This window comes from Mus musculus, chromosome 4, assembly GCF_000001635.26.
Source record: "Mus musculus strain C57BL/6J chromosome 4, GRCm38.p6 C57BL/6J".
In the NCBI taxonomy this organism is placed as follows: domain Eukaryota; kingdom Metazoa; phylum Chordata; class Mammalia; order Rodentia; family Muridae; genus Mus; species Mus musculus.
In genome coordinates, this window is record NC_000070.6 from 27240798 (window position 1) to 27268334 (window position 27537).

The window sequence follows — 27537 nt, forward strand, 5'->3', positions numbered from 1 at the left end:
CTACCCCCATCTTCCCCCAAAGTGCCAATGCTATCAGGATTTTCCAGCTGACATTAGAGAAATTCAAATGCCTAAAGGACAACATAAGATCACAAGATACAGGTCAATATGGCACTACCAGAGCCCAGCTCTCCTGCTACAACAAACCATGGATATTCTAATGAAACCGAAGCACAAGAAGAGGATCTCAAAGAAATCTTATAAAGATCATAGAAAACATGGATAAATCTATTAAGAAAATAGGGAAAACTACCTTCAAACAAGTAGAGGCATTTATGAAAAAGCAAATAAATATAAAAAAATATAGAAAATACAACCAGAAAAATGACATTAATAAAACTATGCAAGATATGAAAAGGGAAATGAAAGCAATAAAAATAAACACACACACAAACTGAGGCAGTCATAGAGATGGAAAACCCAGGGAAGAGAGCAGGAATTACAGATGAAAGCATCACGAACAGAATGCCGGAGACTGAAGAGAAATCTTAGGTGTTTAAGGTACAGTAGAAGAAAGTAATATGTCAGGCAAACAAAATGCAAAATCTAAAAACAAGGCACAAAAATCCAGGAATATTGGGACACCATGAAAAGACCTATCCTAAGAATAATAGGAGGTGAAAAGGAAGAAGATTCTCAGCTCAAAGGCACAGAAAATATCTTGAACAAAATCACAGTAGAAACCTTTCACTAACCTAAAGAAAGAGATGCCTAAAAGGTAGAAGAAGCTTACAGAACACCAAATAGAGTGGACCAGAAAAGGAAATCCTCCCACCACATAATAATCCAAGCACTAAATATACAGAACAACAACAACAAAAATTAAAAGCACAAGGAAAAAGCCAAGTAACAAGTAAAGGCAAACATATCAGAATTATACCTGATTTCTCATCTGAGATGCTAAATGCTAGAAGGGTCTTGGAAGATGTCTTGCACAGCCTAAAGGACCACAGATCTTGCCTCAGACTACTATACTCAGCAAAATGTGCAATCACCATGGAGTAAGAAACCAAGATATTCCATGAGAAAGTGAAATTCAAACAGACATCCCCAATACTGGAAAAGCAGCTCTGTGGGACCACTAGAGCACTGCAGGGAAGGAATCTGCTTTCCTCAACTCCCATGCTGCAGACCTGTATGTTGTGTGTAATTTTAGAAATCCACTCTAGTTCCAGATAGGCTTTGGGACTACCAGCCACCTGCCTGCTAGCTAAAGCTTTTCCCACCAGGAGCTCCTTTCCAGCTGTGCTCCAAGAACAGCTGCCACCATGCTGCCAGCTGGAATTTTCCAGCATCAGGTGCCCATGATTCCTCCTTCCTGAAAGTTCCTCCAGAGCACTTTCCATCTGTCAAGGCTAGTTCCACCAAGCTGCCAATGACCACCCTGGTCTCAGCTCCCACACTAGCTCTCCTGGTCTCTTCTTGATGCTTGCCTAGTGCTGCAATCGTCTTCTCATTCAGCTCCATTTAGCTCTGTGGAAGGAAAACACTAGAAACCTTTATATTTTAAAACTGACTAGATAACTCAAAGGCTAGCCAAAGAATATCCTGCCCCATCCTTCTTGGCCTCAGCAGTTGCCTGCTGAGGCTACAAAGTATTGGTGCCCCAAGAGACCTTCATGTCTGTAGTGTCTTATCTGCTTCCAGCCTGGTCTGTCTCCCAATCCTCTTTGTTTTTTTTCTTCCTGTCCTGCCTGGAAATCTAACCTTATCTTTTGCCCAGTGATTAGGTTCTGATGTATTTATTTAGCCAATTAACAATTAGGGAAACTCTCGATATGTTCATTGCAGCCTTATTTATAATGGACAGAAGCTGGAAAGAACCCACATTTTCTTCAACAGAGGAATGGATACAGAAAATATGGTATATTTACACAACGGAGTACAACTCAGCTATTAAAAACAATAAATTCATGAAATCCTTAGATCATCCTGAATAAGTTAACACAGTCACAAAAGAACACACATGGTATGCACTCACTGCTAAGTCGATATTATCCCAAAAGCTTGGAATACCCAAGATAAAATTCACAGACCACATGAAGCTCAAGAAGGAAGACCAACTAGCAGAGATCGAAGGAAAGACCATCCAGAGACTGCATCACCTGGGGATCCATCTCATATATAGTTACCAAAAACAGACACTATCGTGGATATCAAGAAACGTTTGCTGACAGGAGCCTGTTCTAGCTGTCTCCTGAGAAGCTCTTCAAGAGAATGACAAATACAGAAGTTAGTGCTCACTCCAACCATTTGACTGAGCACAGAGTCCCCAATGGAGGAGTTAAAGAAAGGACTGAAGGAGTTGTAAGTGTTTGCAACCCCTTAGGAAGAACAACAGTATTTATCAACCTGACTTAGCCACTCCCCCCAGCCCCCCAGAGCTCCCAGGTACTAAACCACCAACCAAAGTGTACACATGGAGGGACACATGGCTCTGGACGTATATATAACAGAAGATGGCCTTGTGGAGCATCAATGGGAGATGAGCTCCTTGTACTGTGAAGGCTTGATACTCCAGTATAGGGGAATACCAGGATGGTGAGGCAGGAGTGTGTGGGTTGGTAGAGCAGCACTCTCACTGAAGCAGGGGGAGGGAGGATGGGATGGGGGTTTGGGGATGGAAAACTGGGAAAAGGAGTAACATTTTAAATATACATAAATAAAATATCCAATAAAAAAAGAAAGGAAAAAATGAAATAAACACAACTAAGAGGAGTATATTGAATGAAATAAACTCAGGGTTGAAATCAATCAATTAGAAACAAAGAGTACACTACAAGGAACAGACTCTTTGAGAAAATGGAGAAATTAGAACAACTCTTAGGTGAACTAACTAGAAGTCAGAGAGACAGTCTGCAAATTAACACAATAAGAAATTGAATGGGTGATGTAACAAAGGACATTGTGGAAAATCAGAGAATTCTGAGGTCTTATACTAAAAGCCTGTACTGCAGAAAATTAGAAAATCTAAGTAAAATGGATGATTTTTCTAGACAGGTACCAATTACCAAACTAAATCAAGATCATGGAAACTGTCAAAATTGTCCTATAAACTCTAAGTAAAAAGAAGCAGTCATTAAACATCTCCCAAACAAGAGTCCTGGGCTAGAGGGCTTTAACTCAGAATTCTACCAGACTTTCAAAGAAGAGCTAATGCCAATATTACTCAAATTATGCCACAAAATAGTAGCAGAAGGAGCACTGCCAAACTCATTCTATTAGGCCACAGATACCCTGATATAAACCATGTAAAGACTTAACAAAGAAAGAGAATATCAGATAAGTTTCCTTTATGAATATAGATGCATTAATAATCAATATAATTCTCTTAAACTGAATCCAAGTAAACATCAAAGATACCACCCACCATAATCAAGCAGGCTTTGTCAAAGGGATGCAAGGATAGTTCGACATATGAAAATCCATCAATGCCATGTAGCATATAAGCAAACTGAAAGAAAATAAAACAAACAAACAAAAAAAATCAAACAAATAAACAAACCAAAACATGATCATCTCATTAAATGACAAAATAGCATTTGACCAAATTCAGAAAAACTTTCATGTTAAAATCTTAAAGAAAGCAGGGATACAACAGGCATACCTAAAAACAATACAGGCAATATACAAGAAGCTAATAGCCAACATCAAATTAATTGAAGAGAAAATTAAAGCTTTTTTACTAAAATGTGGGGCAAGACAAAGTTGTTTTCCCCCCTCCTCTTTTCAATACAGTGCTTGAAATTCCATCTAGATAATAAGACAGGTAAATGAGATGAAGGCTATACACAGGAGTCAAATCTCACTATTCACAGACAATATTATACATACGTGATCAGCAAAATTTTACTTGGAAAATTCTACAGCAAATAAACACCACCAGCAGAGTCACTAGATAACAAAATTAACTCAAAGAAATCATCAGTAGCTCTCCTGTACACAAGTGATAAATAGGATGAGAAAGAAGGTAGGAAAACAGTACCCTTCACAATAGCCACAAATTACATAAATTATATTGATGTAACTTTCACCAAGCAAGGGAAAGACCTGAATGACAAGAACTTCAAGTCTATGAAGAAAGGAATCGAGAAAGATATCAAAAGGTTTAAATTTCTTCATTGTTTATGAATTTATAGGATTAATATAACAAAAAATGGGCATCTTGCCAAAAGCAATCTACAGAATCAATGTAATTCCTATCAAAATTCCAAAACATATTCTTTACAGATCTTGAAATAAAATTCTTAACTTTATATAGAAAAAAAAAACAAAAGCAAAAAACAAAATTGCTGGATAACCAAAACCATCCTGAACAATAAAAGAAGTTCAGGAGATATCACCATCTCTGACCTAAAGCTGTACTACAGAGCAGTGCTAATAAAAAGTGCAGGGTATTTGTATAGAAACAGACAAGGTGGATCAATGGAATTGAATCAAAGACCCAGAAATAACCCCACATAGCTATAGATATTTGATTTTTTTGCAAGTGAGTCAAAGCCATAAAATGGGAAAGGAAGACCCTGTGTAACAAATAGGGCCTATTTAACTGGATGTCTGCATGTTGAAGAATGCAAACTGAACTGTATTTATCACCCAGCACAAAACTCAAGTAAAAGTGGAAGAGACTTATACATAAAGCCACACACAGTTAATCTAACTGAAGAGAAGGTGGAGAATAGCCTTGAACTCATTGGTCCAGGACATAGCTTCCTCAAAAGAGCTCCAATGGCTCAAGCATTAAGTCTAAGAATGAATAAATAGGACTTCATGAACCTGAAAAGCTTCCATAAGGCAAAGGGCACTCATTATTACAAAATGACAGTTTACAGATTGGGAAAAGATCTACACCAACACTCCACCTCACAGAGAGAGGGCTAATATCTAAAATACATAAAGCACATCAAGAATGGTGTTAGACACCAACAATCCAAATATCCCAATTAAAAATGGCATACAGAAGTAGAGGATTCTCAACAGACAATTTCAAATGGCCAAGAAGCACCTAAAGAAATGTTCAATGTCATTAGTAATCAGGGAAATGTAAATCGAAACAACTTTGAGATTATAGCTTACACCCATCAGAATGGATAAAATAAAAAAAAAAAATCAAAGGACAGTATATGATGGTGAGGTTGTAGAACAAGGGGGACACTCCTCCACTGATGATTCTAGACAAACTTGTACAACTATTCTAAAAATCGATTTGGTGGTTTCTTAGAAGATTGGGAATATTTCTATCACAAGAACCAACTCCTGTGCATATACCCAAGATGCTTCACCATCCCACAAGAACAGTTTATCTACTATGTTCATAGTTGTTTTAATTTTATTAGTCAGAAGTTGGAAATGATGTCTCTCAACTCAAGAATGGATACAGAAAATATGGTACATATACACAATAGAATATTACTTATCCATTAAAAAAAAAGATGTCATGAGTTTTGCAGGCAAATACAAGAAACTGAAAATAAGTGAAATAACACAGACCCAAAAGAACCTGCAGGGTATGTACTCATTTATAAAAGGATATTAGCAGTAAAGTATAGAATAACCCTGTGATAATCAAGCCCTAAAAGGACAGCCTTGTCTAATCTTAGTGGGAGGGGTGTGCCTAGTCTCCAGGGACTTGTGCAGGTCTGGAGAGGAAAGTTTGACACACAGACGGGGGCTTCTCTGTCTCAAAAGAGAAGAGAAAAGAGGAACTTTTGAGAGGCGTTACTGAGAGGAGAGGAAGAGCTTATATTGTGTTGTAAATACATTAAATAAATGCAATAAAAGAGTGTCATCATAGCTTGTATAATGTGTTAGAAAATGCTTTCAAATAGATACAGGAGCATAAAATCAACTTACTGAATGCTATCTTTGAATATTTTAGATGTAGTAAGAATTGATTGAGATAGGATTACTACTTAAAGTAGAATGATATCTGTATGTTCTTTGCCTTGACTCTTCATTATAAACTGGAGATGATAAAACAGCCCAAAGTAGCATTCTCACATCATCTATGTACTTTATCTGTTATTTCCATGGTATAGACCAGAAGACAATACTTTCTGAGTGCTTGTTCCAAAGCAAACCTGGACTTGATAGTTCCTCTTGCTGTTATAAGGCAAATGTAGCCCTTGTTTGCACTGTGCAGATAAGGGAATATTAAGGCATCGAGGTAAAATTCTCAGGTTTAAATCATTTCACAGAGAGCTGAGATTCCTAACTAGGCCTATACTCTTTTTACTCATTGCTCTTAATTAATCTGAAGGTATGCCGATGAGCATTTATACTGAGATAGATTCAATCATGTTTCATTTTTATTTTAGCAAAGTGATATATGTCCGTAGGTTGATGAGCTTTAATAATAAATGATGCCTTATTTCCACTGAATAAAAATAGCTACGTTTTATTTATTTCCTATCTCCATAATCCTTAAAAATAATAACCTGCTTATCTTTTTCTGTGGCTGAAAATGGGACATCAGGTGCCTTGCCTTCTGTGTAAAGACTTTACTAATACAGTTCTATCACCACGTTCTCATTCTTTTAAAATATATTTTATTTAACACTTGATACTTTTATACAGCTATCAATTGCCAGCAGGTTCTCTGCTGTAAATGAGACTTCATACCTCTTTCCTAAATTTCATCTGACCTTGCTTGTTCCAGGTCTTTTTGTATGCTGTCAAAATCACTGAGAGTTCATAAGTGCTCATTATTTTTAACTCTGTAATATATTCTGCTTGTTAAAGAGGAGTTTCTGCTTTTATGCTGTATTCTTATGCGCACATCCACTTCTGCCATCTCTCTAATGTTATTTAATCATTTTTGTTCAATTAGTATTCACCTGACATCCTTTGGCGTAAATCTCTTGTCTAGATAAGCTACAGAGATTGCATTTTCATTCCTATACGACATTTATTTGCCTCAATGTTGTTAATTGTCAGAATCTATTTTCTTAGATGTTTAGGTACATTCCACTAAGTCTCTGTCAATATCCCATATACTATAATTTACTTGCAATATATTAAACCTCATACTCCTTATTTCAAGTGTTTCTTTTCTTTCTTTCTTTCTTTCTTTCTTTCTTTCTTTCTTTCTTTCTTTCTTTCTTTCTTTCTTTCTTTTTTTTTGTGCATGGAGCTCTCCTTGCCTTGCTGCATCAATTTAACCTATTTAATTTTATGGACCAGACAACCTTCTTATCATGATACAGGTAAACTGCCTCATCTCTCATTTCAGTTTGGTTCTCTTCCATAATAAAAAATAACTATCCTGTGAATATATACCAACATTTATGCCCCGACATTGAGCATATAGTATCATAAATTTTATAGAATATTTAAAATATATTATACAAAAACTGATCTTACTTCTGAATCTATCTTTCGCACATACAAATGTTCATAATAGACCTCATATTTTTATATTCTCCTTAATTCACTCTCTCTCTCTTTCTGTCTCTCTCTCTGTCTCTCTCTCTCTCTCTCTCACACACACACACACACACACACACACACATACACACACATAATTTATGTCCACACAATTTGTGTTCCATGGGAAAGTAATACACGATCATTGCAACTCTGAGACGAAAATCTAAAGATTCAAAAGACTGGAATTTGGGGATGGTGGCAACTCAAAAGAGAGCTATTTAGAACCATGGACTAACATGAAAGATAACCATTGTTCAAAAATCTACCAACAACAAAACTAAAACTGAAAATATCACAACAATACAGGATCCTAATAATATGATATCATATGCATGTGACAGCATCAAAAAGAGAAATAGTTCCAATTAGTTTAACCAAATCTATGAAAGTAGAACAATAAAAAATGTTATCAAGATCTATCAGATACATCTACCATATAAGAGATATTGCCACCAATTATGAGATAAGCTTTCTGATGCATTCAATGATGATGAAAATTATCTATACAGTATAATATATTTTCCTGATACTCAAATAAAGTACCATCACAACAGAAACTTATCAAAAAGAATTTATTTTGGTTTATGGTTTAAAAGGTATAACAATCCATGATTTCATGGAGGCTGGGAATAGACAGTAAGAACATCCATCATGAACTACAAGCAGCAAACAGAGAGCCATCAAGGAAAGAAGGATTTCTTTTATTTTTTATTTATTAATTTTTAATTTTTTTTTTGTTTTGTTTTTTGAGACAGGGTTTCTCTGTATAGTCCTGGCTGTCCTGGAACTCACTCTGTAGACCAGGCTGGCCTCGAACTCAGAAATCCGCCTGTCTCTGCCTCCCAAGTACAGGGAGTAAAGGTGTGCGCCACCATTGCCCGGCTGGATGATTTCTTTAAACCAAAAGGACTGCCTCAGTTACATCCTACATCCAGCAAAGCAATTCTTCCTAAATCAACAAACATTTGAGCATATGAAGGATCCCCACAGAGACCATTCAAAATAAATTGTGCCAGTTTTATTCATTCATTCACTCATTTATTCATTCATTATTTGATTTCAGGAATGAGGATGGAATTTAAATCTTAATATAACCACGTGACTTGTTTGATCATAGAAATATTAGCATGGCGACACAATGTATATGTTGTCATGCTTATAACTTTCTGATGAAGTGTTAGAGGAATTTGTTATCAACATGGAGGTTTATACTAGAGTCCATAAACTCTACCAGTGAAGCTCTGTACTACCAACCAGGCTGTTTTGATAGTCTAATATTTAGCTCTAATAGGAAAGAAACTAGCTGTGTAGGCTTCTAAAGCATGCAGTGCAATCTTCCACATCCTGATCATAAGTATGCCTAGACTTGGCCAAGTCTCTAAATCCCTTAGTCTTTGTTTACAAATGTTTAAAATAGAGTAGCAATTATATTTTCTGCAATGTTTGTATTTGAATTAAATATAAAGTTTCATTAATACATAAAACATATACCAATTATTACAATTAATAGATCAACAGTTATAGTACTTCTTTTAAATTTTTTCTATTCATAAAAATTTTAATTTATACTAACTATTAGCCTATTAAGATAATGGCGATATTTTATGATATATAAATGATAATTTATAGCAATATCATAAAAGTTTATAACTAAAATATCAATATTTTCTAAGTATGAGTCCTAAAATATATATGCGTATAGCTTTCTTTTTGTTCTTTTTTTAAAATTAGATATTTTCTTCATTTACTTTTCAAATGCTATCCTCAAAGTCCCCTGTACCCTCCCCCTGCCCTACTCCTCAATCCACCCACTCCTGCTTGCTGGCCCTGGCATACCCCTGTACTGGGGCATATGATCTTACCAAGACCAAGGGCCTCTCCTCCCATTGATGACTTTCTTACTAATAACAATGTATTTGTTTCAGCAATGTTTTAAATTTGAGGGTTTATATGAGACTTAACTTCAAAGAGTTTGAAATTAGAAGATATTTCTGAATTTCATCATAGCTATTCTCTCACTGATTTGGTTTGTTCTGATTGCAATAAAAAATGAAACCAAATTGGTATAAATTTGCCTGTGAGGTAGTTAATGTCAAACTGATGCAGAAGCTTTATTCTCTTCAGCAACCGTGATCCAAACCACTTTGCAGCTATTGCCATGAAAGTATGCTTCAAGAGAAACCAGACAACTTGGGATAAGAGAGATATAATGGATCCTAGATGGGAGGTACTTAAATGAGCCAATTGTCAATATAAAGTACTCTGGTCTCTTCTATAATGGAGATTCTGTGTCTTGAAGCTTGACGGATGAGTAAAGAAAAGGATTACAAAAAGTAGTACACAATGGAAAAGTGTCAATGAACACTTCAAAAATGTACAATTAGCAAGTATTATTGTGGCTTCAAAGTAGAATATGAAGTTTGTTAATAGTTTGACATAGGAAGAGTGTTAGTATCTTCTTTGGTATATTAAAGATTCACAAGGATGCAAATATTTTCAGGTTATTTTCATGCAATAATCATTTTAAATACATAAACACACTACACACACACTACACACACACACACACACACACACACACACACACACACACACAGCCTCATTAACCGATATAACAGATATAGTATGTCATGAAGGCACTTCTAGAGGTTTCCTATTTACAGGCTTTTGCAACACAGGTAGAGTGCTAATATAGGATCACAATCATAGCAATTCTATGGTAAGGTCTTAAGAATTCTCTCTCTCTCTCTCTCTCTCTCTCTCTCTCTCTCTCTCTCTCTCTCTCTCTCTCTCTCTCCTCTCTCTCTGTATGTGTGTATGTGTGTGTTTGCATGTCTGTATGTGTGTATGTGTGAGTATATATGTGTGTTTGTATATATACATAAATTAGAATAGTTGTGCCCTGCTGTGCATTGTTGATAATCTTTGACTAGACTTGTCTAAGTGTGTATGTGCTATGTGTGCATATGTTAACACTACAATTTCCATACTGAAGCAAATTCTACTATATTCTACTATTTTTCTACACTGAAAAAAAAGTTCTGAAATTAAAAACAATGAACCTTTTCTGTGCTATATATTTCATGTGATTTACTAAGGAAAAATGAAATAGGGGCAAAAATGAGATACATGAATCAATTTCTAATATTTCTGTGAATATTTGATCTCTTCTTTTTGTTGTTGTTAATTTTTGTTTGACTTTAGGTTTTAGTTTATTTAGTTGTAATTTTTTAAGAAGACAATGACAGAACGAGTCCATATGTTTTCTATCTCCAAAAGATTCTTCCTTCCTTCCTTTTTTAGATTTATACCTTTGGAGAAACAAATCCAGAGGACTCGTTAAGGTAAAATAAAATCTTCTACCATAAACTTTGATTTTTAGTATACAAAGGAATCTAAGCCTTCTTCAAATTATCTATCCTCTGACAATGCTTAATTTACATTTAGCAATTAAGTAAACTATGTGTCATTAAATCATGCTTTTAGACAAATATTCTATCTCAAATTTGAGGAGCACATAAGCAGCTGGTAAAGCTTAATGAAAATTTAAACTCATTGTTTGTTTAGAAATATTAAAACTTCAATAAAATTAAAAGAAAATAAAAACACCAGAATGTCAATTAGAACTTAAATGAACAAAGACTTTCATTTACAATTTCTGAATCTCTCATACATATTTGAGTACATGAAAACATACTACCCTTAGGACAAGATCCATTTAGCAGGTAATCATAAATCTTTATCAATCTCAGACTCTGAGACAGGTTGGATAGGGAAGATTATGTGCATTGTCCTCGGGCTTGTTTTACCTGCTATCTCCAAGGATCATCTCAGGGGACCAAAGAATAGGGTAATAGGATAGCTATGCTAGACTCCTGTCTGCATGTATAACAGTGTATCATTAATAGAATAAAAAATTGGTTCTTGACCATGGGACAGATCTCAAGATGTGCTAGACATTGGTTGTCCTTTCCCTAAGTCTCTACTCCATCTTTGTCTCTACACTTCTTGTAGGTAGGAAACATTTCAGGTTGAAGGTTCTGAAGATGGGTTGATGTCCTTATCCCCCTTCTGGGAGTCTTTCTTGGTGACAGGGGGTTGTCACTTAAAGCTCCATATTCCCTTCCTCTAGGAGTCTCAGCTAGAGTCACCCTCATAGACTCCCTAGAGCCTCTCCCATCCCAGGTCTCTGGCCCTTCCTAGAGATTCCCCATATGCCCCTACCCTGGTCTCCTTCTATTCACTCTTCAGGCCCTCTTTTCCAGTTCTTTCTATGCCTCCTATCTTCAGTCCATTCTCCTTTCCATTCTCTCTCCCATATTCCTAGGTAACCAGAAAATGAAAATCAGAAATACTCTGAGATTCCACCTTGCATCCATCAGAATGGCTAAGATCAAAAAAATTCAAGTGACAGCACATGCTGGTGAGGATGTAGAGCAAAGGAAAAGCTCCTTTGTTGCTTGTGGGAGTACAAACTTGCACAAACATACATGGGCAAGAGCTAGGCACCCTATATATATGTAGCAGATGTGCAAATTGGTCTTCATATGGAAATTTTACTCAGAAAATTAATTTGTTTCTCTGAAAATCTGAATACTTATACTTCATGACCCAGCTATACCACTCCTGGCAGAATACCCAAAAGATGCCCCACTATACTGCAAAGACATTTAGTTCACTAACTTCATAGCAGCTTTATTTGTAACAGTCAGAAACTGGAAACAGCACAGATGCCCCTCAACTGAAGAATGGATGATGAATATGTGATTTCAGTATTTAGCTGTAATGCCCAAGGAAGTGTGCTTGAATCTCACTCAGAAGGAAAAAATAAAGGTGTTATTCAAGGCAACTTTATCTCTGCTTCTACATTACAAAATATAAGGTTTTGGCTCTCAAATATTATAAAAGATACAGTTTGGGCTCGCAAATATATCTCAGAAATCTTAGAAATGTCATCAATACTTTTTTACCTCTCTCTCTCTCTCTCTCTCTCTCTCTCTGTGTGTGTGTGTGTGTGTGTGTGTGTGTGCGCGCGCGCGCGCGTGTGTGCTATTTTCTCCATTTTTGCTTTACTCCTAAAATGTATTGTCTTGTGTAGTGTCATATAATGATTATGTTACCTGGTATGCTTTCATACTTTCATTTCAAGTTATTCAGTTTTACTATCTTTTATTTCAAGTGTCTCAGTTTTTTTCTTTTTCAGTATTTCAATATCCTTGCTAAACTTTTTCTTAATATATTGATACTTACTTATTATTTACTAGCTGTTTTATTAACTTTGGAAAATGTTCTCCTAGGTCTTGAATAGTTTTCCTAATTCAGACATCTCCTGTAGTTTTTGTCATTTATTTCTGTATTAAAGTGCATTTGTTTTTTAGCTTTGACTTCCATGGCTTAAAAATCCATTTGGACTTTTTGTTTGTTTGTTTTCTGTTTGATGTAATACTTCCCTGTGAGATATTTGCATAAAGTTCAGCTTAGGTAACTGTGGTTCTTGGTCTCAATTGCTAAATAGATTTTCTATAGTAACCCTGTCTTGGTTATGTACTAATAAGACGAAGGCGGTAAGTGCATGCTTACCATTAATATGGCCAGAAGGATTAAAATCCCTGGTCATCTCTTATGCTCATTGAAACTTTTGAAATTATTACACAAGACACAAGATTGTGGGCTTGGACAAGTAAGTGGGCTCAAGTATTGTGGTCATTATGACAAGCTCTTTTAAATAACTGTCACAGGAGTAATACAGGACTTTGCTTACTACCTTGCTAGTTCCTTATCATACTGCTCGCCCTTAATACTTTCATGTAATTAAAATGCCTAGTCGGCCATCACTGGAAAGAGAGGCCCATTGGACACGCAGACTTTGTGTGCCCCGGTACAGGGGAACGCCAGGGCCAAAGGGGGGGAGTGGGTGGGTAGGGGAGTGGGGGTGGGTGGGTAAGGGGGACTTTTGGTATAGCATTGGAAATGTAAATGAGCTAAATACCTAATAAAAAATGGAAAAAAAAATGATATAAAAAGTGGATTGGGAAAATTAAATTTTCCTTCAGTCTCAGAATTGACTGGGGTCATGCTACAATGTTGTCAACTGTCTTTTCTTTTTAATCCTCACTCCTGTGCTGGAGAACCTGTTGACTGACTGAGTAGGCTTGGTCAGATGGTACCCCATGCTGTGCCCCAGTTGCCCTGCACTTCAGGAGTAAACAGCAAGGGTTTCAAGGGATGGAGGGAGAACGGAAGAAACAGGAGATACAAAGGAAGGGGACAAAACAAAAATCTGATCAAGTCTCTTATAAAGCTACAAATCACAAACAGTATTTGCCCAGGTACACAGGCCAAACCTGTTTTATTGCTTGGTAACACATTGATGCCAATAGAATGTCCCTATCTTAAAATGTCCCGAGTCAATTATGGGAACAGAATCAAGATAGTAGAAGAAACAAACGAGTGTTAGTTATAAGATGATGGCCCAGGGACAAGATGGAGGCTGAGATGCCAGCTGCTTTTGGGCCCCAACAATTTAGCATGGTTATATCATGCTCTTTTGTCACACAGAAGCTAGAGATCTGATCACAGCATACCTTCTGTCTTTCCAGAAACTTAGTTACATGCTGCTTTCAGGTGCACAGTGTTCTCAGTAAATATAATATTCCGTGGAATTATTTTGTTTAAAGCTGTAGCAGAATTGGAATTAAATTAAATTAAATTTGGCTATGGATCATGAACATTTAAATATAAACCTAATATAAACACTTCTAAACAAATAACATGATTTTCATCCAAAGTTAAGTAACTTTCCTAGTATGTGAATCATCTAAATATTTTTATGTTCCAAATGCACAAAAATAAGTGTCATTTGTCCTACACAAATAGTTTTTTTTAAATATTATTTATATCTATTTTTAGTACTGTAGTAGATTTGTACAGTTATTGTATTATACATTCTGTTTTAAATAAAACATCTGTGTTACTGCCTACCAGCAAACGCCCATGCAAATTGTAGCTTCTTAAACATTAAAAAGAACAAGCTGGAACAGAAGATATACATAGATGTAGGTGGGATGAATTTTAGCCATCTGTGGTAATAGCACACATTGCCATTTGACAAAGGTTATATGGGCTTGACTATGTGTGAAGCACATTTTTTATTAGAATAAAAAGATATTTTTTGCTTAAAATATCACTTGTTATATAATACTATTCAGTACAATGGATTGATATTAGAATTATTTCATTTGGTTAATATAGCCAATACTTTAACAATTAATCATAATGCACTTTGTACAATAATATATTTACTATATAAGTCAATGCTTTAATTTCTAAAAGTACACTAAAATTATTTTACATGAAAATAACAAACCTTTCTAAACTACAGTAAATAATATTACTTATAATTTATAATTTATAAGTTAATTTAAGATATATTAAATATTTATTTGTATTCCAGGTCTAGGAAGTGGGAGAGGGTGGGTTGGGGAACAGAAAGAGAGGGGTGGGTATAGGAGATTTTCAGAGAGGAAACTAGGAAAAGGGATAGCATTTGAAAGTAAATTAAGAAAATAGCTAATAAAAAAAAGAAAAAAGTCTATTTTTAAGAAATTTAATTATTACGTAATTTATAGTATTTTAATTTTAATAAAATTATTTTATTTTATTAAGCTATTTATTTTTAAGAAATATTAAATATATGTATTTTTTTATTTATTATACAAACATTTTAAAATTGCAAAATCTAAAAGTATCTATACTGTGTTTTCATTCATTAATAGTAGAAAGTATCTTTTTTTGACAAAAGTTGCAAAGTGCAGAAATAATTTTAGACTGAGGCAATAATCATAAAAATTTATTTTTTATTTTTTCAAGCAATCTGCAGCAACATAAGCTTCTGCTTCATTTTCTATATCTTAATGTTAGTTTGCTATGAAATTAATCATTAGTATTTAAGTGCATGGGTTTCTAAAGATGATTTGATAGATTTCACATGGATATATTATCATGTAGAAAATATAAAAATAGATTTTTACACACACACACACACACACATTGCAGTATAGCCAGTGATAGAATATCTATTCTAACCAATTTTACTGATCTATGAACACCACAAAACACTTTCTTTTATGCTCTTTTTTTTCCACTTTTTATTAGGTATTTAGCTCATTTACATTTCCAATGCTATACCAAAAGTTCCCCATACCCACCCACCCCCACTCCCCTACTCACCCACTCCCCCTTTTTGGCCCTGGCATTCCCCTGTACTGGGGCATATAAAGTTTGCTTGTCCAATGGGCCTCTCTTTCCAGTGTTGGCCGACTAGGCCATCTTTTGATACATATGCAGCTAGAGTCAAGAGTTCCGGGGTACTGGTTAGTTCATAATGTTGTTCCACCTATAGGGTTGCAGATCCCTTTAGCTCCTTGGCTACTTTCTCTAGCTCCTCCATTGGGAGCCCTGTGATCTATCCAATAGCTGACTGTGAGCATCCACTACTGTGTTTGCTAGGCCCCGGCATAGTCTCACAAGAGACAGCTACATCTGGGTCCTTTCGATAAAATCTTGCTAGTGTATGTAATGGTGTCAGCGTTTGGATGCTGATTATGGGGTGGATACCTGGATATGGCAGTCTCTACATGGTCCATCCTTTCATCTCAGCTCCAAACTTTGTCTCTGTAACTCATTGCATGGGTGTTTTGTTCCCAATTCTAAGGAGGGGCATAGTGTCCACACTTCAGTCTTCATTCTTCTTGAGTTTCATGTGTTTAGCAAATTGTATCTTATATCTTGGGTATCCTAGGTTTGGGGCTAATATCCACTTATCAGTGAGTACATATTGTGTGAGTTCCTTTGTGAATGTGATACCTCACTCAGGATGATGCCCTCCAGGTCCATCCATTTGGCTAGGAATTTCATAAATTCATTCTTTTTAATAGCTGAGTAGTACTCCATTGTGTAGATGTACCACATTTTCTGTATCCATTCCTGTGTTGAGGGGCATCTGGGTTCTTTCCAGCTTCTGGCTATTATAAATAAGGCTGCTATGAGCATAGTGGAGCATGTGTCCTTCTTACCGGTTGGGACATCTTCTGGATATATGCCCAGGAGAGGTATTGCTGGATCCTCCGGTAGTACTATGTCCAATTTTCTGAGGAACCGCCAGACTGATATCCAGAGTGGTTGTACAAGGCTGCAATCCCACCAACAATGGAGGAATGTTCCTCTTTCTCCACATCCACACCAGCATCTGCTGTCACCTGAATTTTTGATCTTAGCCATTCTGACTGGTGTGAGGTGGAATCTCAGGGTTGTTTTGATTTGCATTTCCCTGATGATTAAGGATGTTGAACATTTTTTCAGGTGCTTCTCTGCCATTCGGTATTTTTCAGGTGAGAATTCTTTGTTCAGTTCTGAGCCCCATTTTTTAATGGGGTTATTTGATTTTCTGAAGTCCACATTATTGTGTTCTTTATATATGTTGGATATAGTCCCCTATCTGATTTAGGATAGGTAAAGATCCTTTCCCAATCTGTTGGTGGTCTTTTTGTCTTATTGACTGTGTCTTTTGCCTTGCAGAAACTTTGGAGTTTCATTAGGTCCCATTTGTCAATTCTCTTTCTTACAGCACAAGCCATTGCTGTTCTGTTCAGGAATTTTTCCCCTGTGCCCATATCTTCAAGGCTTTTCCCCACTTTCTCCTCTATAAGTTTCAGTATCTCTGGTTTTATGTGAAGTTCCTTGATGCACTTAGATTTGAGCTTAGTACAAGGAGATAAGTATGGATCGATTCGCATTCTTCTACATGATAACAACCAGTTGTGCCAGCACCAGTTGTTGAAAATGCTGTCTTTCTTCCACTGGATGGTTTTAGCTCCCTTGTCGAAGATCAAGTGACCATAGGTGTGTGGGTTCATTTCTGGGTCTTCAATTCTATTCCATTGGTCTACTTGTCTGTCTCTATACCAGTACCATGCAGTTTTTATCACAATTGCTCTGTAGTAAAGCTTTAGGTCAGGCATGGTGATTCCACCAGAGGTTCTTTTATCCTTGAGAAGAGTTTTTGCTATCCTAGGTTTTTTGTTATTCCAGATGAATTTGCAAATTGCTCCTTCTAATTCGTTGAAGAATTGAGTTGGAATTTTGATGGGGATTGCATTGAATCTGTAGATTGCTTTTGGCAAGATAGCCATTTTTACAATGTTGATCCTGCCAATCCATGAGCATGGAAGATCTTTCCATCTTCTAAGATCTTCTTTAATTTCTTTCTTCAGAGATTTGAAGTTTTTATCATACAGATCTTTCACTTCCTTAGTTAGAGTCACGCTAAGATATTTTATATTATTTGTGACTATTGAGAAGGGTGTTGTTTCCCTAATTTCTTTCTCAGCCTGTTTATTCTTTGTGTAGAGAAAGGCCATTGACTTGTTTGAGTTAATTTTATATCCATAATAAAGTAGCAAAACTTGAAAAAGCAAGCTGTAAGATATGATCAATAGATGGAGAGCAGGTGGTGATGGTAAAAGTACAGAGAGCAAAGCAAGAAAAGAGCCTTCTCAACTCATATATGGAATAAATATTACATATTATATTCAAATATATCTGGGCTATATATATTTTACATATTTTATTCAAAATCTCCATTCATATATTGAACAACATCTGAAGTTCCTCTTTTTTGGTCACCCTTTATTAAAAAAATAATCTTCTGAAAGCTGTCTGGCTTGTGAGTTCTATATCAGCCACCATTGATAACTGTTCACACTAAGCATGTTTTCACAGCTGTAAACAAGATAACAATTAACAAATGTAGCTGAAGTGATTCTTGCCAAGTAATAACTACAATAATAAAAACATTCACACTTGTGACTTTTTCAGTCTGAGCAGACCAAAGCACTTTGCAAATAAACATACGTTACTAACCTAAATTTTTACAGTTGTGGAGGAAAATCCACTTCATTTAGGTTAAGGCCACATTAAATTATTCTGCATACCTTTGACCAACAAGTCTAATGTATGACCTTGAACTGAGCAGAGGATTCCAGTAAGGGCTTTCTTCAAAGCCTCTGTTCTGTCTTTTGAAAAATCCAACACCTATTAGCATTTGAACTTCAGATGAATTCCACTTAATGTGTCCATTTGTAGTAACATTTGTTTTGGAAAACATTCTATTTTGCATTAAATTGTTCCATTAAAAAGTAAATATTATGCAGGTGAAAAGCAATGATATTAAATAAGGCAATATTAAAGAGACACAGAAGACAAAAGACAAGTCATTATTGCTGTGCTGCATCCTTTGCATGGAGGAGGTGGCTGAGAGCTTCATTGAAGAGCCTAGGACTCTTCTCCAAGAATCTTTCCTTAAACATTGTTACACTGTTTTAAAATCCTGATTTTTTTTTCTAACCTAAGAGAGATTAGATGTTTATAGTATGTCGTTTATTCAGACATCCTGCCCAAATAGCAACTATCTGTGGTTGATTGAAGATTCCCATTTTAATTTAATCTATGAATTTTTGTGTGACACACAAAATCATAAACTACATGGCATATTTTAATTATGCATGTTTTAAATAAATGGTCACTTTTAACGAAGTATCTTACATAAATATGTAATTCCTGTGATTTGGACACTCAGAGTCTCTAATCTATCATAATTTGAAAACTGTTGAAATATTCATCCAATATCCTTCTTCTAGTCAATATAGAAATGTTATTAAAATATACAAAGTAAATATATTTAACTTCTCAAAGAACTATCTTAGATTATTTTTTTAGATTAACACTGTAATTTTCTATATATGAGTTGGGGCAATTATATTTCTTGTATTTGTCTATTTTGTTTAATTTGATCTCAAATTAAACACAAAATGAGCACCAGGAAGGATCACATTCCTGTCAAAAACTCTTATCAGACAATTAAAATTATAGAAAATTTTCTCTTTGAATATACTAAATTTCAATAGAGATAAGTAACAGGAATCCATTTGGGAAATCCTCAAATATCTAAGAATCAAACAGAAAATTAAACAGGCTTCTTCTAAATGACTCAGTTGAAATATAAAGTAAAAAAAATTGATTTTGTTTCATCTTTAAAAATGATCTTAGAAAAGGTCTTAAATGACTACCACACCTATGTCACTAAACATATTCATATACAATGTGCTGGTTCCATTTATCATTGTTCATAAACACGTCTGTCTAGGACTACTCATTTGTGGTTGGTCAACCTGTGTGAGAGAGCTTATCATTGTGGGAAATGCATTCTACCTCTGCCAGTCTATGTGTAACACTTTAACTGTGGGTAGGACTTTGTGGAATATTCTCTGTTCATATTCTCATGTTAACTGTTAATACATATTATTATTTAGGTTTTGTTTACGCAACCATATTGCTAAGTTTTGAAAAAAATGTTACACTATTATCAACAATGGCTGGACAAATTTAATATTTCTATCAAGAGTACACAAAGTTTACACCTTTTCTATGTTCTAATGAGAACTTATTACTCTAGTCTTCTAAAATGTTATCCAGTTAATGATGGTACTATCACATTCTGATTTTCATGTTCCTGATTATTAGTAATGTTGAGCATTTTTCGTGTATGTATCAAGTGCATGTTTTCTACTGATAACTGTCTGGTAGGTCTGGATATCAATATTTTGTCACACATGTAGTCTGAAAATTTTTTTCTTCTACTTCTCACATGTATCTTTCTCCTCTTTCTCAACTCTTCTGTCTAAGATATTTAGTTTGCTACACTCTGATGCGTGTTTATTTGTGTTGCAGTTTCTTTTGTTCTCCATTCCAACATGCCCATACATTATCTATATATTTTCACTTAATAGATTTATGTCTAATGTTTAAATCTTTAATAAACTTGGGATCTATCTCAAATTTGTAAGAAATTTTGGTAATTCGTTAGACCTATACAGCTCATATTCATACAATAGCATGTAGAAACTAAGTTTTTTCAGAAATATTTATTGATCATTGTTGTAAATGCATGTGATACATAGCAGAAATATTTGACATATACTTGTAGTAAGAAACAAAGTATTACATATTAACTCATGCTTAAAAATAAAATGCACTTAAAAAAGTAATAAAATACCATTAAAAGTAAAACTTTCCCTCCTTTAGAGAGCCTCAATTATATGACTAATTTAAGTAATATCAGAAACACTGATATTTTATAAACATATATACATATGTACACCTTTTTACTCTTTTAAATATAAATATTGTAGAGGTTCTCTAAAATGTTATGTATAATACAAATTTGAGAAATGTAGAAATATAAATAGATGAACCTTATTTTGTTAAATATGCTTATATTTCATATTATAGATGCTTATATTTAATATCATATATACTAAAAATTCTGTTCTCCATTCATAGATATTTGGACAATTTCTATGTGTGTTTTAATATTGAATAATGGCACAAAAGTGAGTAAACATAAAATATTGTAAATTTGTTTGTATGTATTAATATCTATTACCCAAAGGAAAATTATCATGAAAAAAAACTGTATAGATTCTAAAATGAAATAGATAATGTATTAATTGCTTCAAAGTTTTCATCTGATTTACTATAACTGCAATTAACAATAACTGTTGATGGAATTGTTCGAGCAACTTTAAGAAGTGTAGATTTGTTGGAGGCCATTCATCCCTGGTTTAGAGGTTCCACAAATTTCATTCCATACTCAGTGTCCTTTCTGCTTCGTTCCTGTTACTGGAGATGTGACCTCTCAGCTGCAGCTCAAGCAGGTATGTTTGCCTGTTGTCATATTCACCCACGTTGATAGTCTTAGTCTATTATCACTCTAGAAATGTAAGTTTAGACTTACATTTCTTTAGAGAAAACCAGCCCTTCATGGTGTCTGATCATAGCAATAGAAAAATAACTAATACATTTTGAAAGCATGAAAACCTAAGTTTGATACCCAGAACTTATAAAAATATCTGCATCATAGTGTGCACTTATACTCCCTCTACTACTACTACTACTACTACTACTAATAATAATAATAATAATAATAATAATAATAATAAGAAGAAGAAGAAGAAGAAGAAGAAGAAGAAGAAGAAGGAGAAGAAGAAGAAGATACCTAAGGATTGATATCTGAAGACATCCCTCTGGCTTCCACACACATTCACACAGCTATATCCATTCACTTGTACATACATGAATATGCAAACATGTGGAGACTTATATACACACATACATCAGATGTTAGGATCACTCAGCCTACATTTTAGTAATGTGTGTTTTTTTTTTTTTTTTATCCTCATAAACTCTCAGTGTATGTGGGAGACTCTCTTGATAGTGTTTCAAGATGAGAAAAGCATCCCATAGCTTTGTGGATAATGAAAGACTGGGGAGGAGAGTCAGAGAAATAAAATGTTTAAAGATTATATTCATTCTGTGACATATAGCTCCATGGTATAGCACTGGAGAAAGAAGACAATGACCATTTTTATAACTTCATGCTGTAACACTGTAGTTATCAAAGTATAGGAAAGGATTAGAGAGCCAAACAGTGGAGTGCAAAAAGGAAGGTTTTTATCTCTCTCTCTTTCTTTCTTTCTTTCTTTCTTTCTTTCTTTCTTTCTTTCTTTCTTTCTTTCTTTCTTCCTTTCTTTCTTTCTTTTTTCTTTCTTTCTTTCTTTCTTTCTTTCTTTCTTTCTTTCTTTCTTTCTTTCTTTCTCTTTCTTCTTCCTTCCTTCCTTCCTTCCTTCCTTCCTCCCTCCCTCCCTCCCTCCCTCCCTTCCCTCCTCCTCCTCCTCCTCCTCCTCTTCTTCCTCCTCCTCTTTCCTTCATCATTATTATTGTTATTAGACAGACAGTCATATTTATTTGGAAGAAAACTGCCCAGAAACACTCTATGTCTTCTGAATATTTCACGGGTATTGTACTCAGGTTTCATAGAGCTGTAGCTGCATCAGTACAAGATCATCAAAATTTAAGTGGATTAGAGGATGCTCAAGGATTCACCTCTAATGAAGGAATATTGAAAGTTGATGATGGCTGTAGGAGGGAGAGTTATTTTTCTTGACGATTTGGTCACCTCTATGTTGTCTGTTCTCCAGTGTGTGACAACACATTCTTGTATATACAGACAGTGCTAATTGCATATTGAAAAATATTTAAAAACAGTTGAAGTAGATTGGGACATATTTTTGTGAGCATGACTTGGAGAAACTGGAGAAAGTAGATTAGATCATAACAAAATATATTCATGTCAATAATATCATCAACACAGGCTTAAGAAATGTATAAATGTATGGTAAATTACTTGAGTTAAGCAGTAATAGGTTTTTGGATGCATATTAATAGATAAATACTAAATATAATTTAATATACTATAGAAGTTCTTTGACCAGTTTCAACAGTATTAAAACTAAACACTCAGGAATATATTTCTGGGCATAAAAATTTAAAAGTATGAAAATGGCCATTTGCTGTTAGCAAACTTAAAATTTTAATATTGCTAATTAGTATCCACCAATATTAATTCATACTTGAAATTAATATCTTATTAATTTAAGAAACCAACAAGTTGTTTAATGTTTTTATAAAGTAAAATGAGTTTAAAATATTAAAGAAAAATACTTAAAACAAAACAAAACAAAATTAAGCAAACAATGTGGACAAACATGGTGGGTAACTCAAAGCAATTAAGAACATCTCTACCACAAATGGCACATTGTCACTGTGGCTGTCTGTGAGTGAAAGTTTTTGCCCCAAGGTTTTGTTGTCTGGTTTTGGTTTTATCTATCCATCCTCAGAGGAGTTTGAGGGCTAATGTCACTTCTAAAGGTTAATGTTGGCAGTGGTTGTTTGGTTTTATCACTTCATGTTATGACTTTCTTCGGCAATGGTTTTTTTTCTTCTCTCTTTTCCTATATATCTTTTATTTAGACTTAAAATAATTTTATAAATGAAACTGTGCACAGATTAAATTCGTTCTCATTATTTTGTTTAAAAATGAACATCTTTAAAAGTGAGAATTATAAATTTTACCTATTTTCTGTTTCTTTTTACAAAGCTACATTATATGAAAATTAACATAGCAATTGATTTGCAATATAGAAAACTGAAGTTAGTTGTTTTAGCCAAGATCTTATCAGTCTTAAAAGGAAACAAGAGAGAACATCTAACAAACGTGATTCACATGGTTATCTGTGATGTACTAATGTACAATTATTTTGTTTTTTTTTTTTTTTGATAAGCTGACAGTTCTCCCAACTTTATTTAGAGAGAGGCAACTTAGAAAAAATTGTTTGAGGTTGTGTCTGGTAGACAGTTCTGTAATCATTGTGGTGGGAAGCAAGACACTGAGTGTAGAGGCACCCCTACAGAGGTATTGGAGGACATCAGGCCAATTTAAAACCCACAACAGAATGAAATGGTAAGATGGTATCATTTTGTAACCTGTTTGATATATTGTATCATCTTACCCTTTAGGTGAATACCAATATTTATGATCCACTAAGATTGGGTCCTATGGTATTATCCTATTGGGTACACTTTAAATTCAGGATTGAATTATCTGACCAGGCTTGTTTGATCTCCTGCTTGCAGAGTAAATGAAATGACTTCTCCATCTTCACAACATCCTGAAACTAACTACTTTTCTGCTTCTGTATTTGTTTACTTATTCATTATCTATTAATGTATGCATTCATCCACCTATGTATGTATATATGTATATATGTTTAAAAGCAGCATCTTTAACTTCTGTCTATATATCTGCATCGTATTAAATCTGGTTATTAGGAGGAACAATACAAATGTAAATATTTTCATGGGGTTTGAGGATTCTGAGGCTTTAAATAAATATTCAATCAGTTTAAGAACTGCCTTTGACGGAGTTCTGAGTTCGAGGCCAACCTGGTATACAGAGTAAGTAAGCCCTCTACTGCATAGGTGCCAGGGGCCTGAGACCAGCCCATGTATGCCCTTTGGTTGGTGGCTTAGCCTCTGGAAGTTCCTAGGGATCCAGGTTAGTTGACAATGTTGATCTTCCTATAGGGTTCCCATCCCCTGCAGCTCCTTCAATCCTTCCCCTACCTTTTCCATAGGGGACCCCACCTCAGTCCAGTGCTTGACTATGAGCTTATGCATTTGTCTAAATCAGTGACCAGTAGAGTCTCTCCAAGGACAGCCATGCTAGGCTCCTCTCTGCAAGCACGACATAGCATCACTAATGGAGTCAGGGTTTAATTGCCTGCCCATGAGATATATCCCAAGTTTAGCCAGTCTCTGTCCTGTCATTTCTTCAGTCTCTGCTCCATTTTTGACCCTACATTTCCTTTAGACGGGAACAATTTTGAGTTAGAAAATTTAAAGTTGGTTTGGTGTACTAAACCCTCCTTGGGAGCCCTTTCTAACTATTGGGTGTGGTCTCTTCAGGTGCCATCTTCCCACTGTTGGGGACTTTTGATAAGGTCACCTACATTGAGTCCTTAGAGCTTTGCACATATCAGATCTCTGGGACTTTCTAGAGGTTTTCCATACCCCCTAGCAGCTACATATTTATTCATTCTCCTGGTCCTCTGGGCTTTTCTCCTGTTTCCTCCCATAACTTATCATATCCTCTTTTTCTCCTCTCTTCCCCAGGTCTCTCCCCTTCCTCTGCCTCCTAAGATTATTTTGTTCCCACTTCTGAGTGGTATTGAAATATGCTCAATTGGGCCTTCCTTTTTCTTTAACTTATGGTCTGTGGGGTGTATCATACATATTCTCTACTTTTTGCCCAATAGACAGTTATCAGTGAGTATATACATGTATGCATGTATGCATGTCTTTTTGGGCATGGGAGGCCTCACTCAGAGTGATATTTTCTAGTTCGATCCATTTGCCTTCATAATTCATAATGCCGTTGTTTTTAATAGCCAAATAGTATTGCATTATGTAAATGAACCCATTTTCTGTATTCATTCTTCAAGTGAGAAATATCTGCATTGCTTCCAGTTTCTACCTATTACAAATAAGCCTGCATGAACAAAGTGGAGTATATGTCCTTGTGGTATGGTGGAGCATAGTTTGCATATATGCCTTGGTGTGGTACAAATGGGTCTTCAGGTAGAACTATATCCAATTTTCTGAGGGAACAACACATCAATTTTCAGATTATTAGTCCCAGTTTTCAATCCCAATAGCTATGGAGGAGTCTTTCCCCTTTTCCACATTCTTGCCAACATGTGCTGTTGGTTTAGTTTTTGATCTTAGCCATTCTGATTGGTGCAAGATAGTATATCAGGGTCATTTTGATTTGCACTTCTTTGATGATTAAGGATATTGAACCTTTCTTTAAGTGTTTCCCAGCCATTTGAGATTCCTCTGTTGAGGATACGATGTTTAACTCTGCATACCATTTTTTTAAAAATTGGGTTAATCTGTTTTTTGGAGTCTAATTTTTGAGTCCTATTTATATTTTGTACATTAACCCTCTACCAGATGTAGGATTGGTAAGGGTATTTTCCAATCTGCTGGTTTCCATTTGGTCTTATTGACAGTGTCCTTTACCTTACAGACCTTTGTGTTTCATGAGATCCCATTTATCACTTCTTGGTCTTAGAGTCTGAGTCATTGGTGGAAATTTCCCTATACCAATGGCTTCAAGGCTCTTTTCCACTCTATCTTCTATTAGATTCAGTGTATCTGATTATATGTTGAAGTCCTCGATCCACTTGGACTTGATACAAATTGATGCATAGTTTGTTCTTTAATTAAGCATTTAAAAAATTTACTGTTTGAGAATTTCAAACATGTATACAGTATAATGAAATATAATTAATATATGCCAACTCTCATTTTAGAATGAAAGCACAATAGTTAGACAATAGTACACTAATGATTATAATTTAAATCACTAAGATCTTTACAGTGAATATGCTTAATATTAACTTATCAATGATACGAATATTTAATATTTCAAGATATAATTGTACAGCAAAATTTTTGTCTTACTAATAATTTTACTCATATATATTTTATGAGTTTCTATATTAACATCTGAACACTGCAAAAGAAACTTCTTGGACCAAAGTTGAAAGCAATATAAACATATATTTATGAAAGTTAATACTTCAAATGCTTTTGAGAGATCAGAAATTTATAAACTTTAAATTAAATAACATCTATTTGTCAGTACTCTATATTTCTAAAAAATAGAACTTGAATATCTTAAAAACTTAGTGTGCTACTCCTCCAATAAAGATCATAATGGTCACTTAATATTTTGTAATACATTGTTGATTTTTGGGTGTCACTAATTGTTGGCTAACCTTACTTAAGCTCCCAAAGAATCCATACATTACCGTTGGTTTGTCAATCTCTTTATGAGTGGAATGCTTGTGATTTTAATCTAGGATATGTTTTCTCTATTCATTTTGCATCACAGCCTATACAATATTTATAAAAACGGATCAATCTTATGTAAAGAAATTTTTATCCCCCGCAAGATTTTGCTAACAGGACCCTGATATAGCTATCTCTTGTGAGGCTATGCCAGTGTCTGACAAATGCAGAAATGGTAGCTCATGGTCATCTATTGGATGTAACACAGGGCCCCCAGTGAAGGAGCTAGGGAAGGTACCCAAGGAGCTAAAGGTGTCTGCAACCCTATAGGAAGAACAACAATAGGAACTAACCAGTAACCCCCCCCCCGAAAGTGTGTCTCTAGTTGCATATGTTGCAGAGGATGGCCTAGTTGGCCATCAATGGGAGGGGAGGCCCTTGGTCTTGCATAGATTATATGCCCTAGTCCATGGGACAGCCAGGGCCAGGAAATGAGAGTGGGTGAGATGGGGAACAGGGTGGGGGGAGGGTATAGGGGACTTTCAGAGAGGAAACTAGGAAAAGGAATAGCATTTGAAATGTAAATGAAGAAAATGTCAAATAAAAAATAAAATTGCAAAAAAAGAAATTATTATCCTCATATCTGATAAAATGGAGCCAATAACTATGTAATATTAAAACACGCAAAAATACACTTAGAGTATTAATTCTTTATTATATAACTATGTAACTAACAGAGCTACTTTTGTAGACAGCACAAATTATGGGGCCAGGTGTAAAGGTTCATTGCCTGAGTTA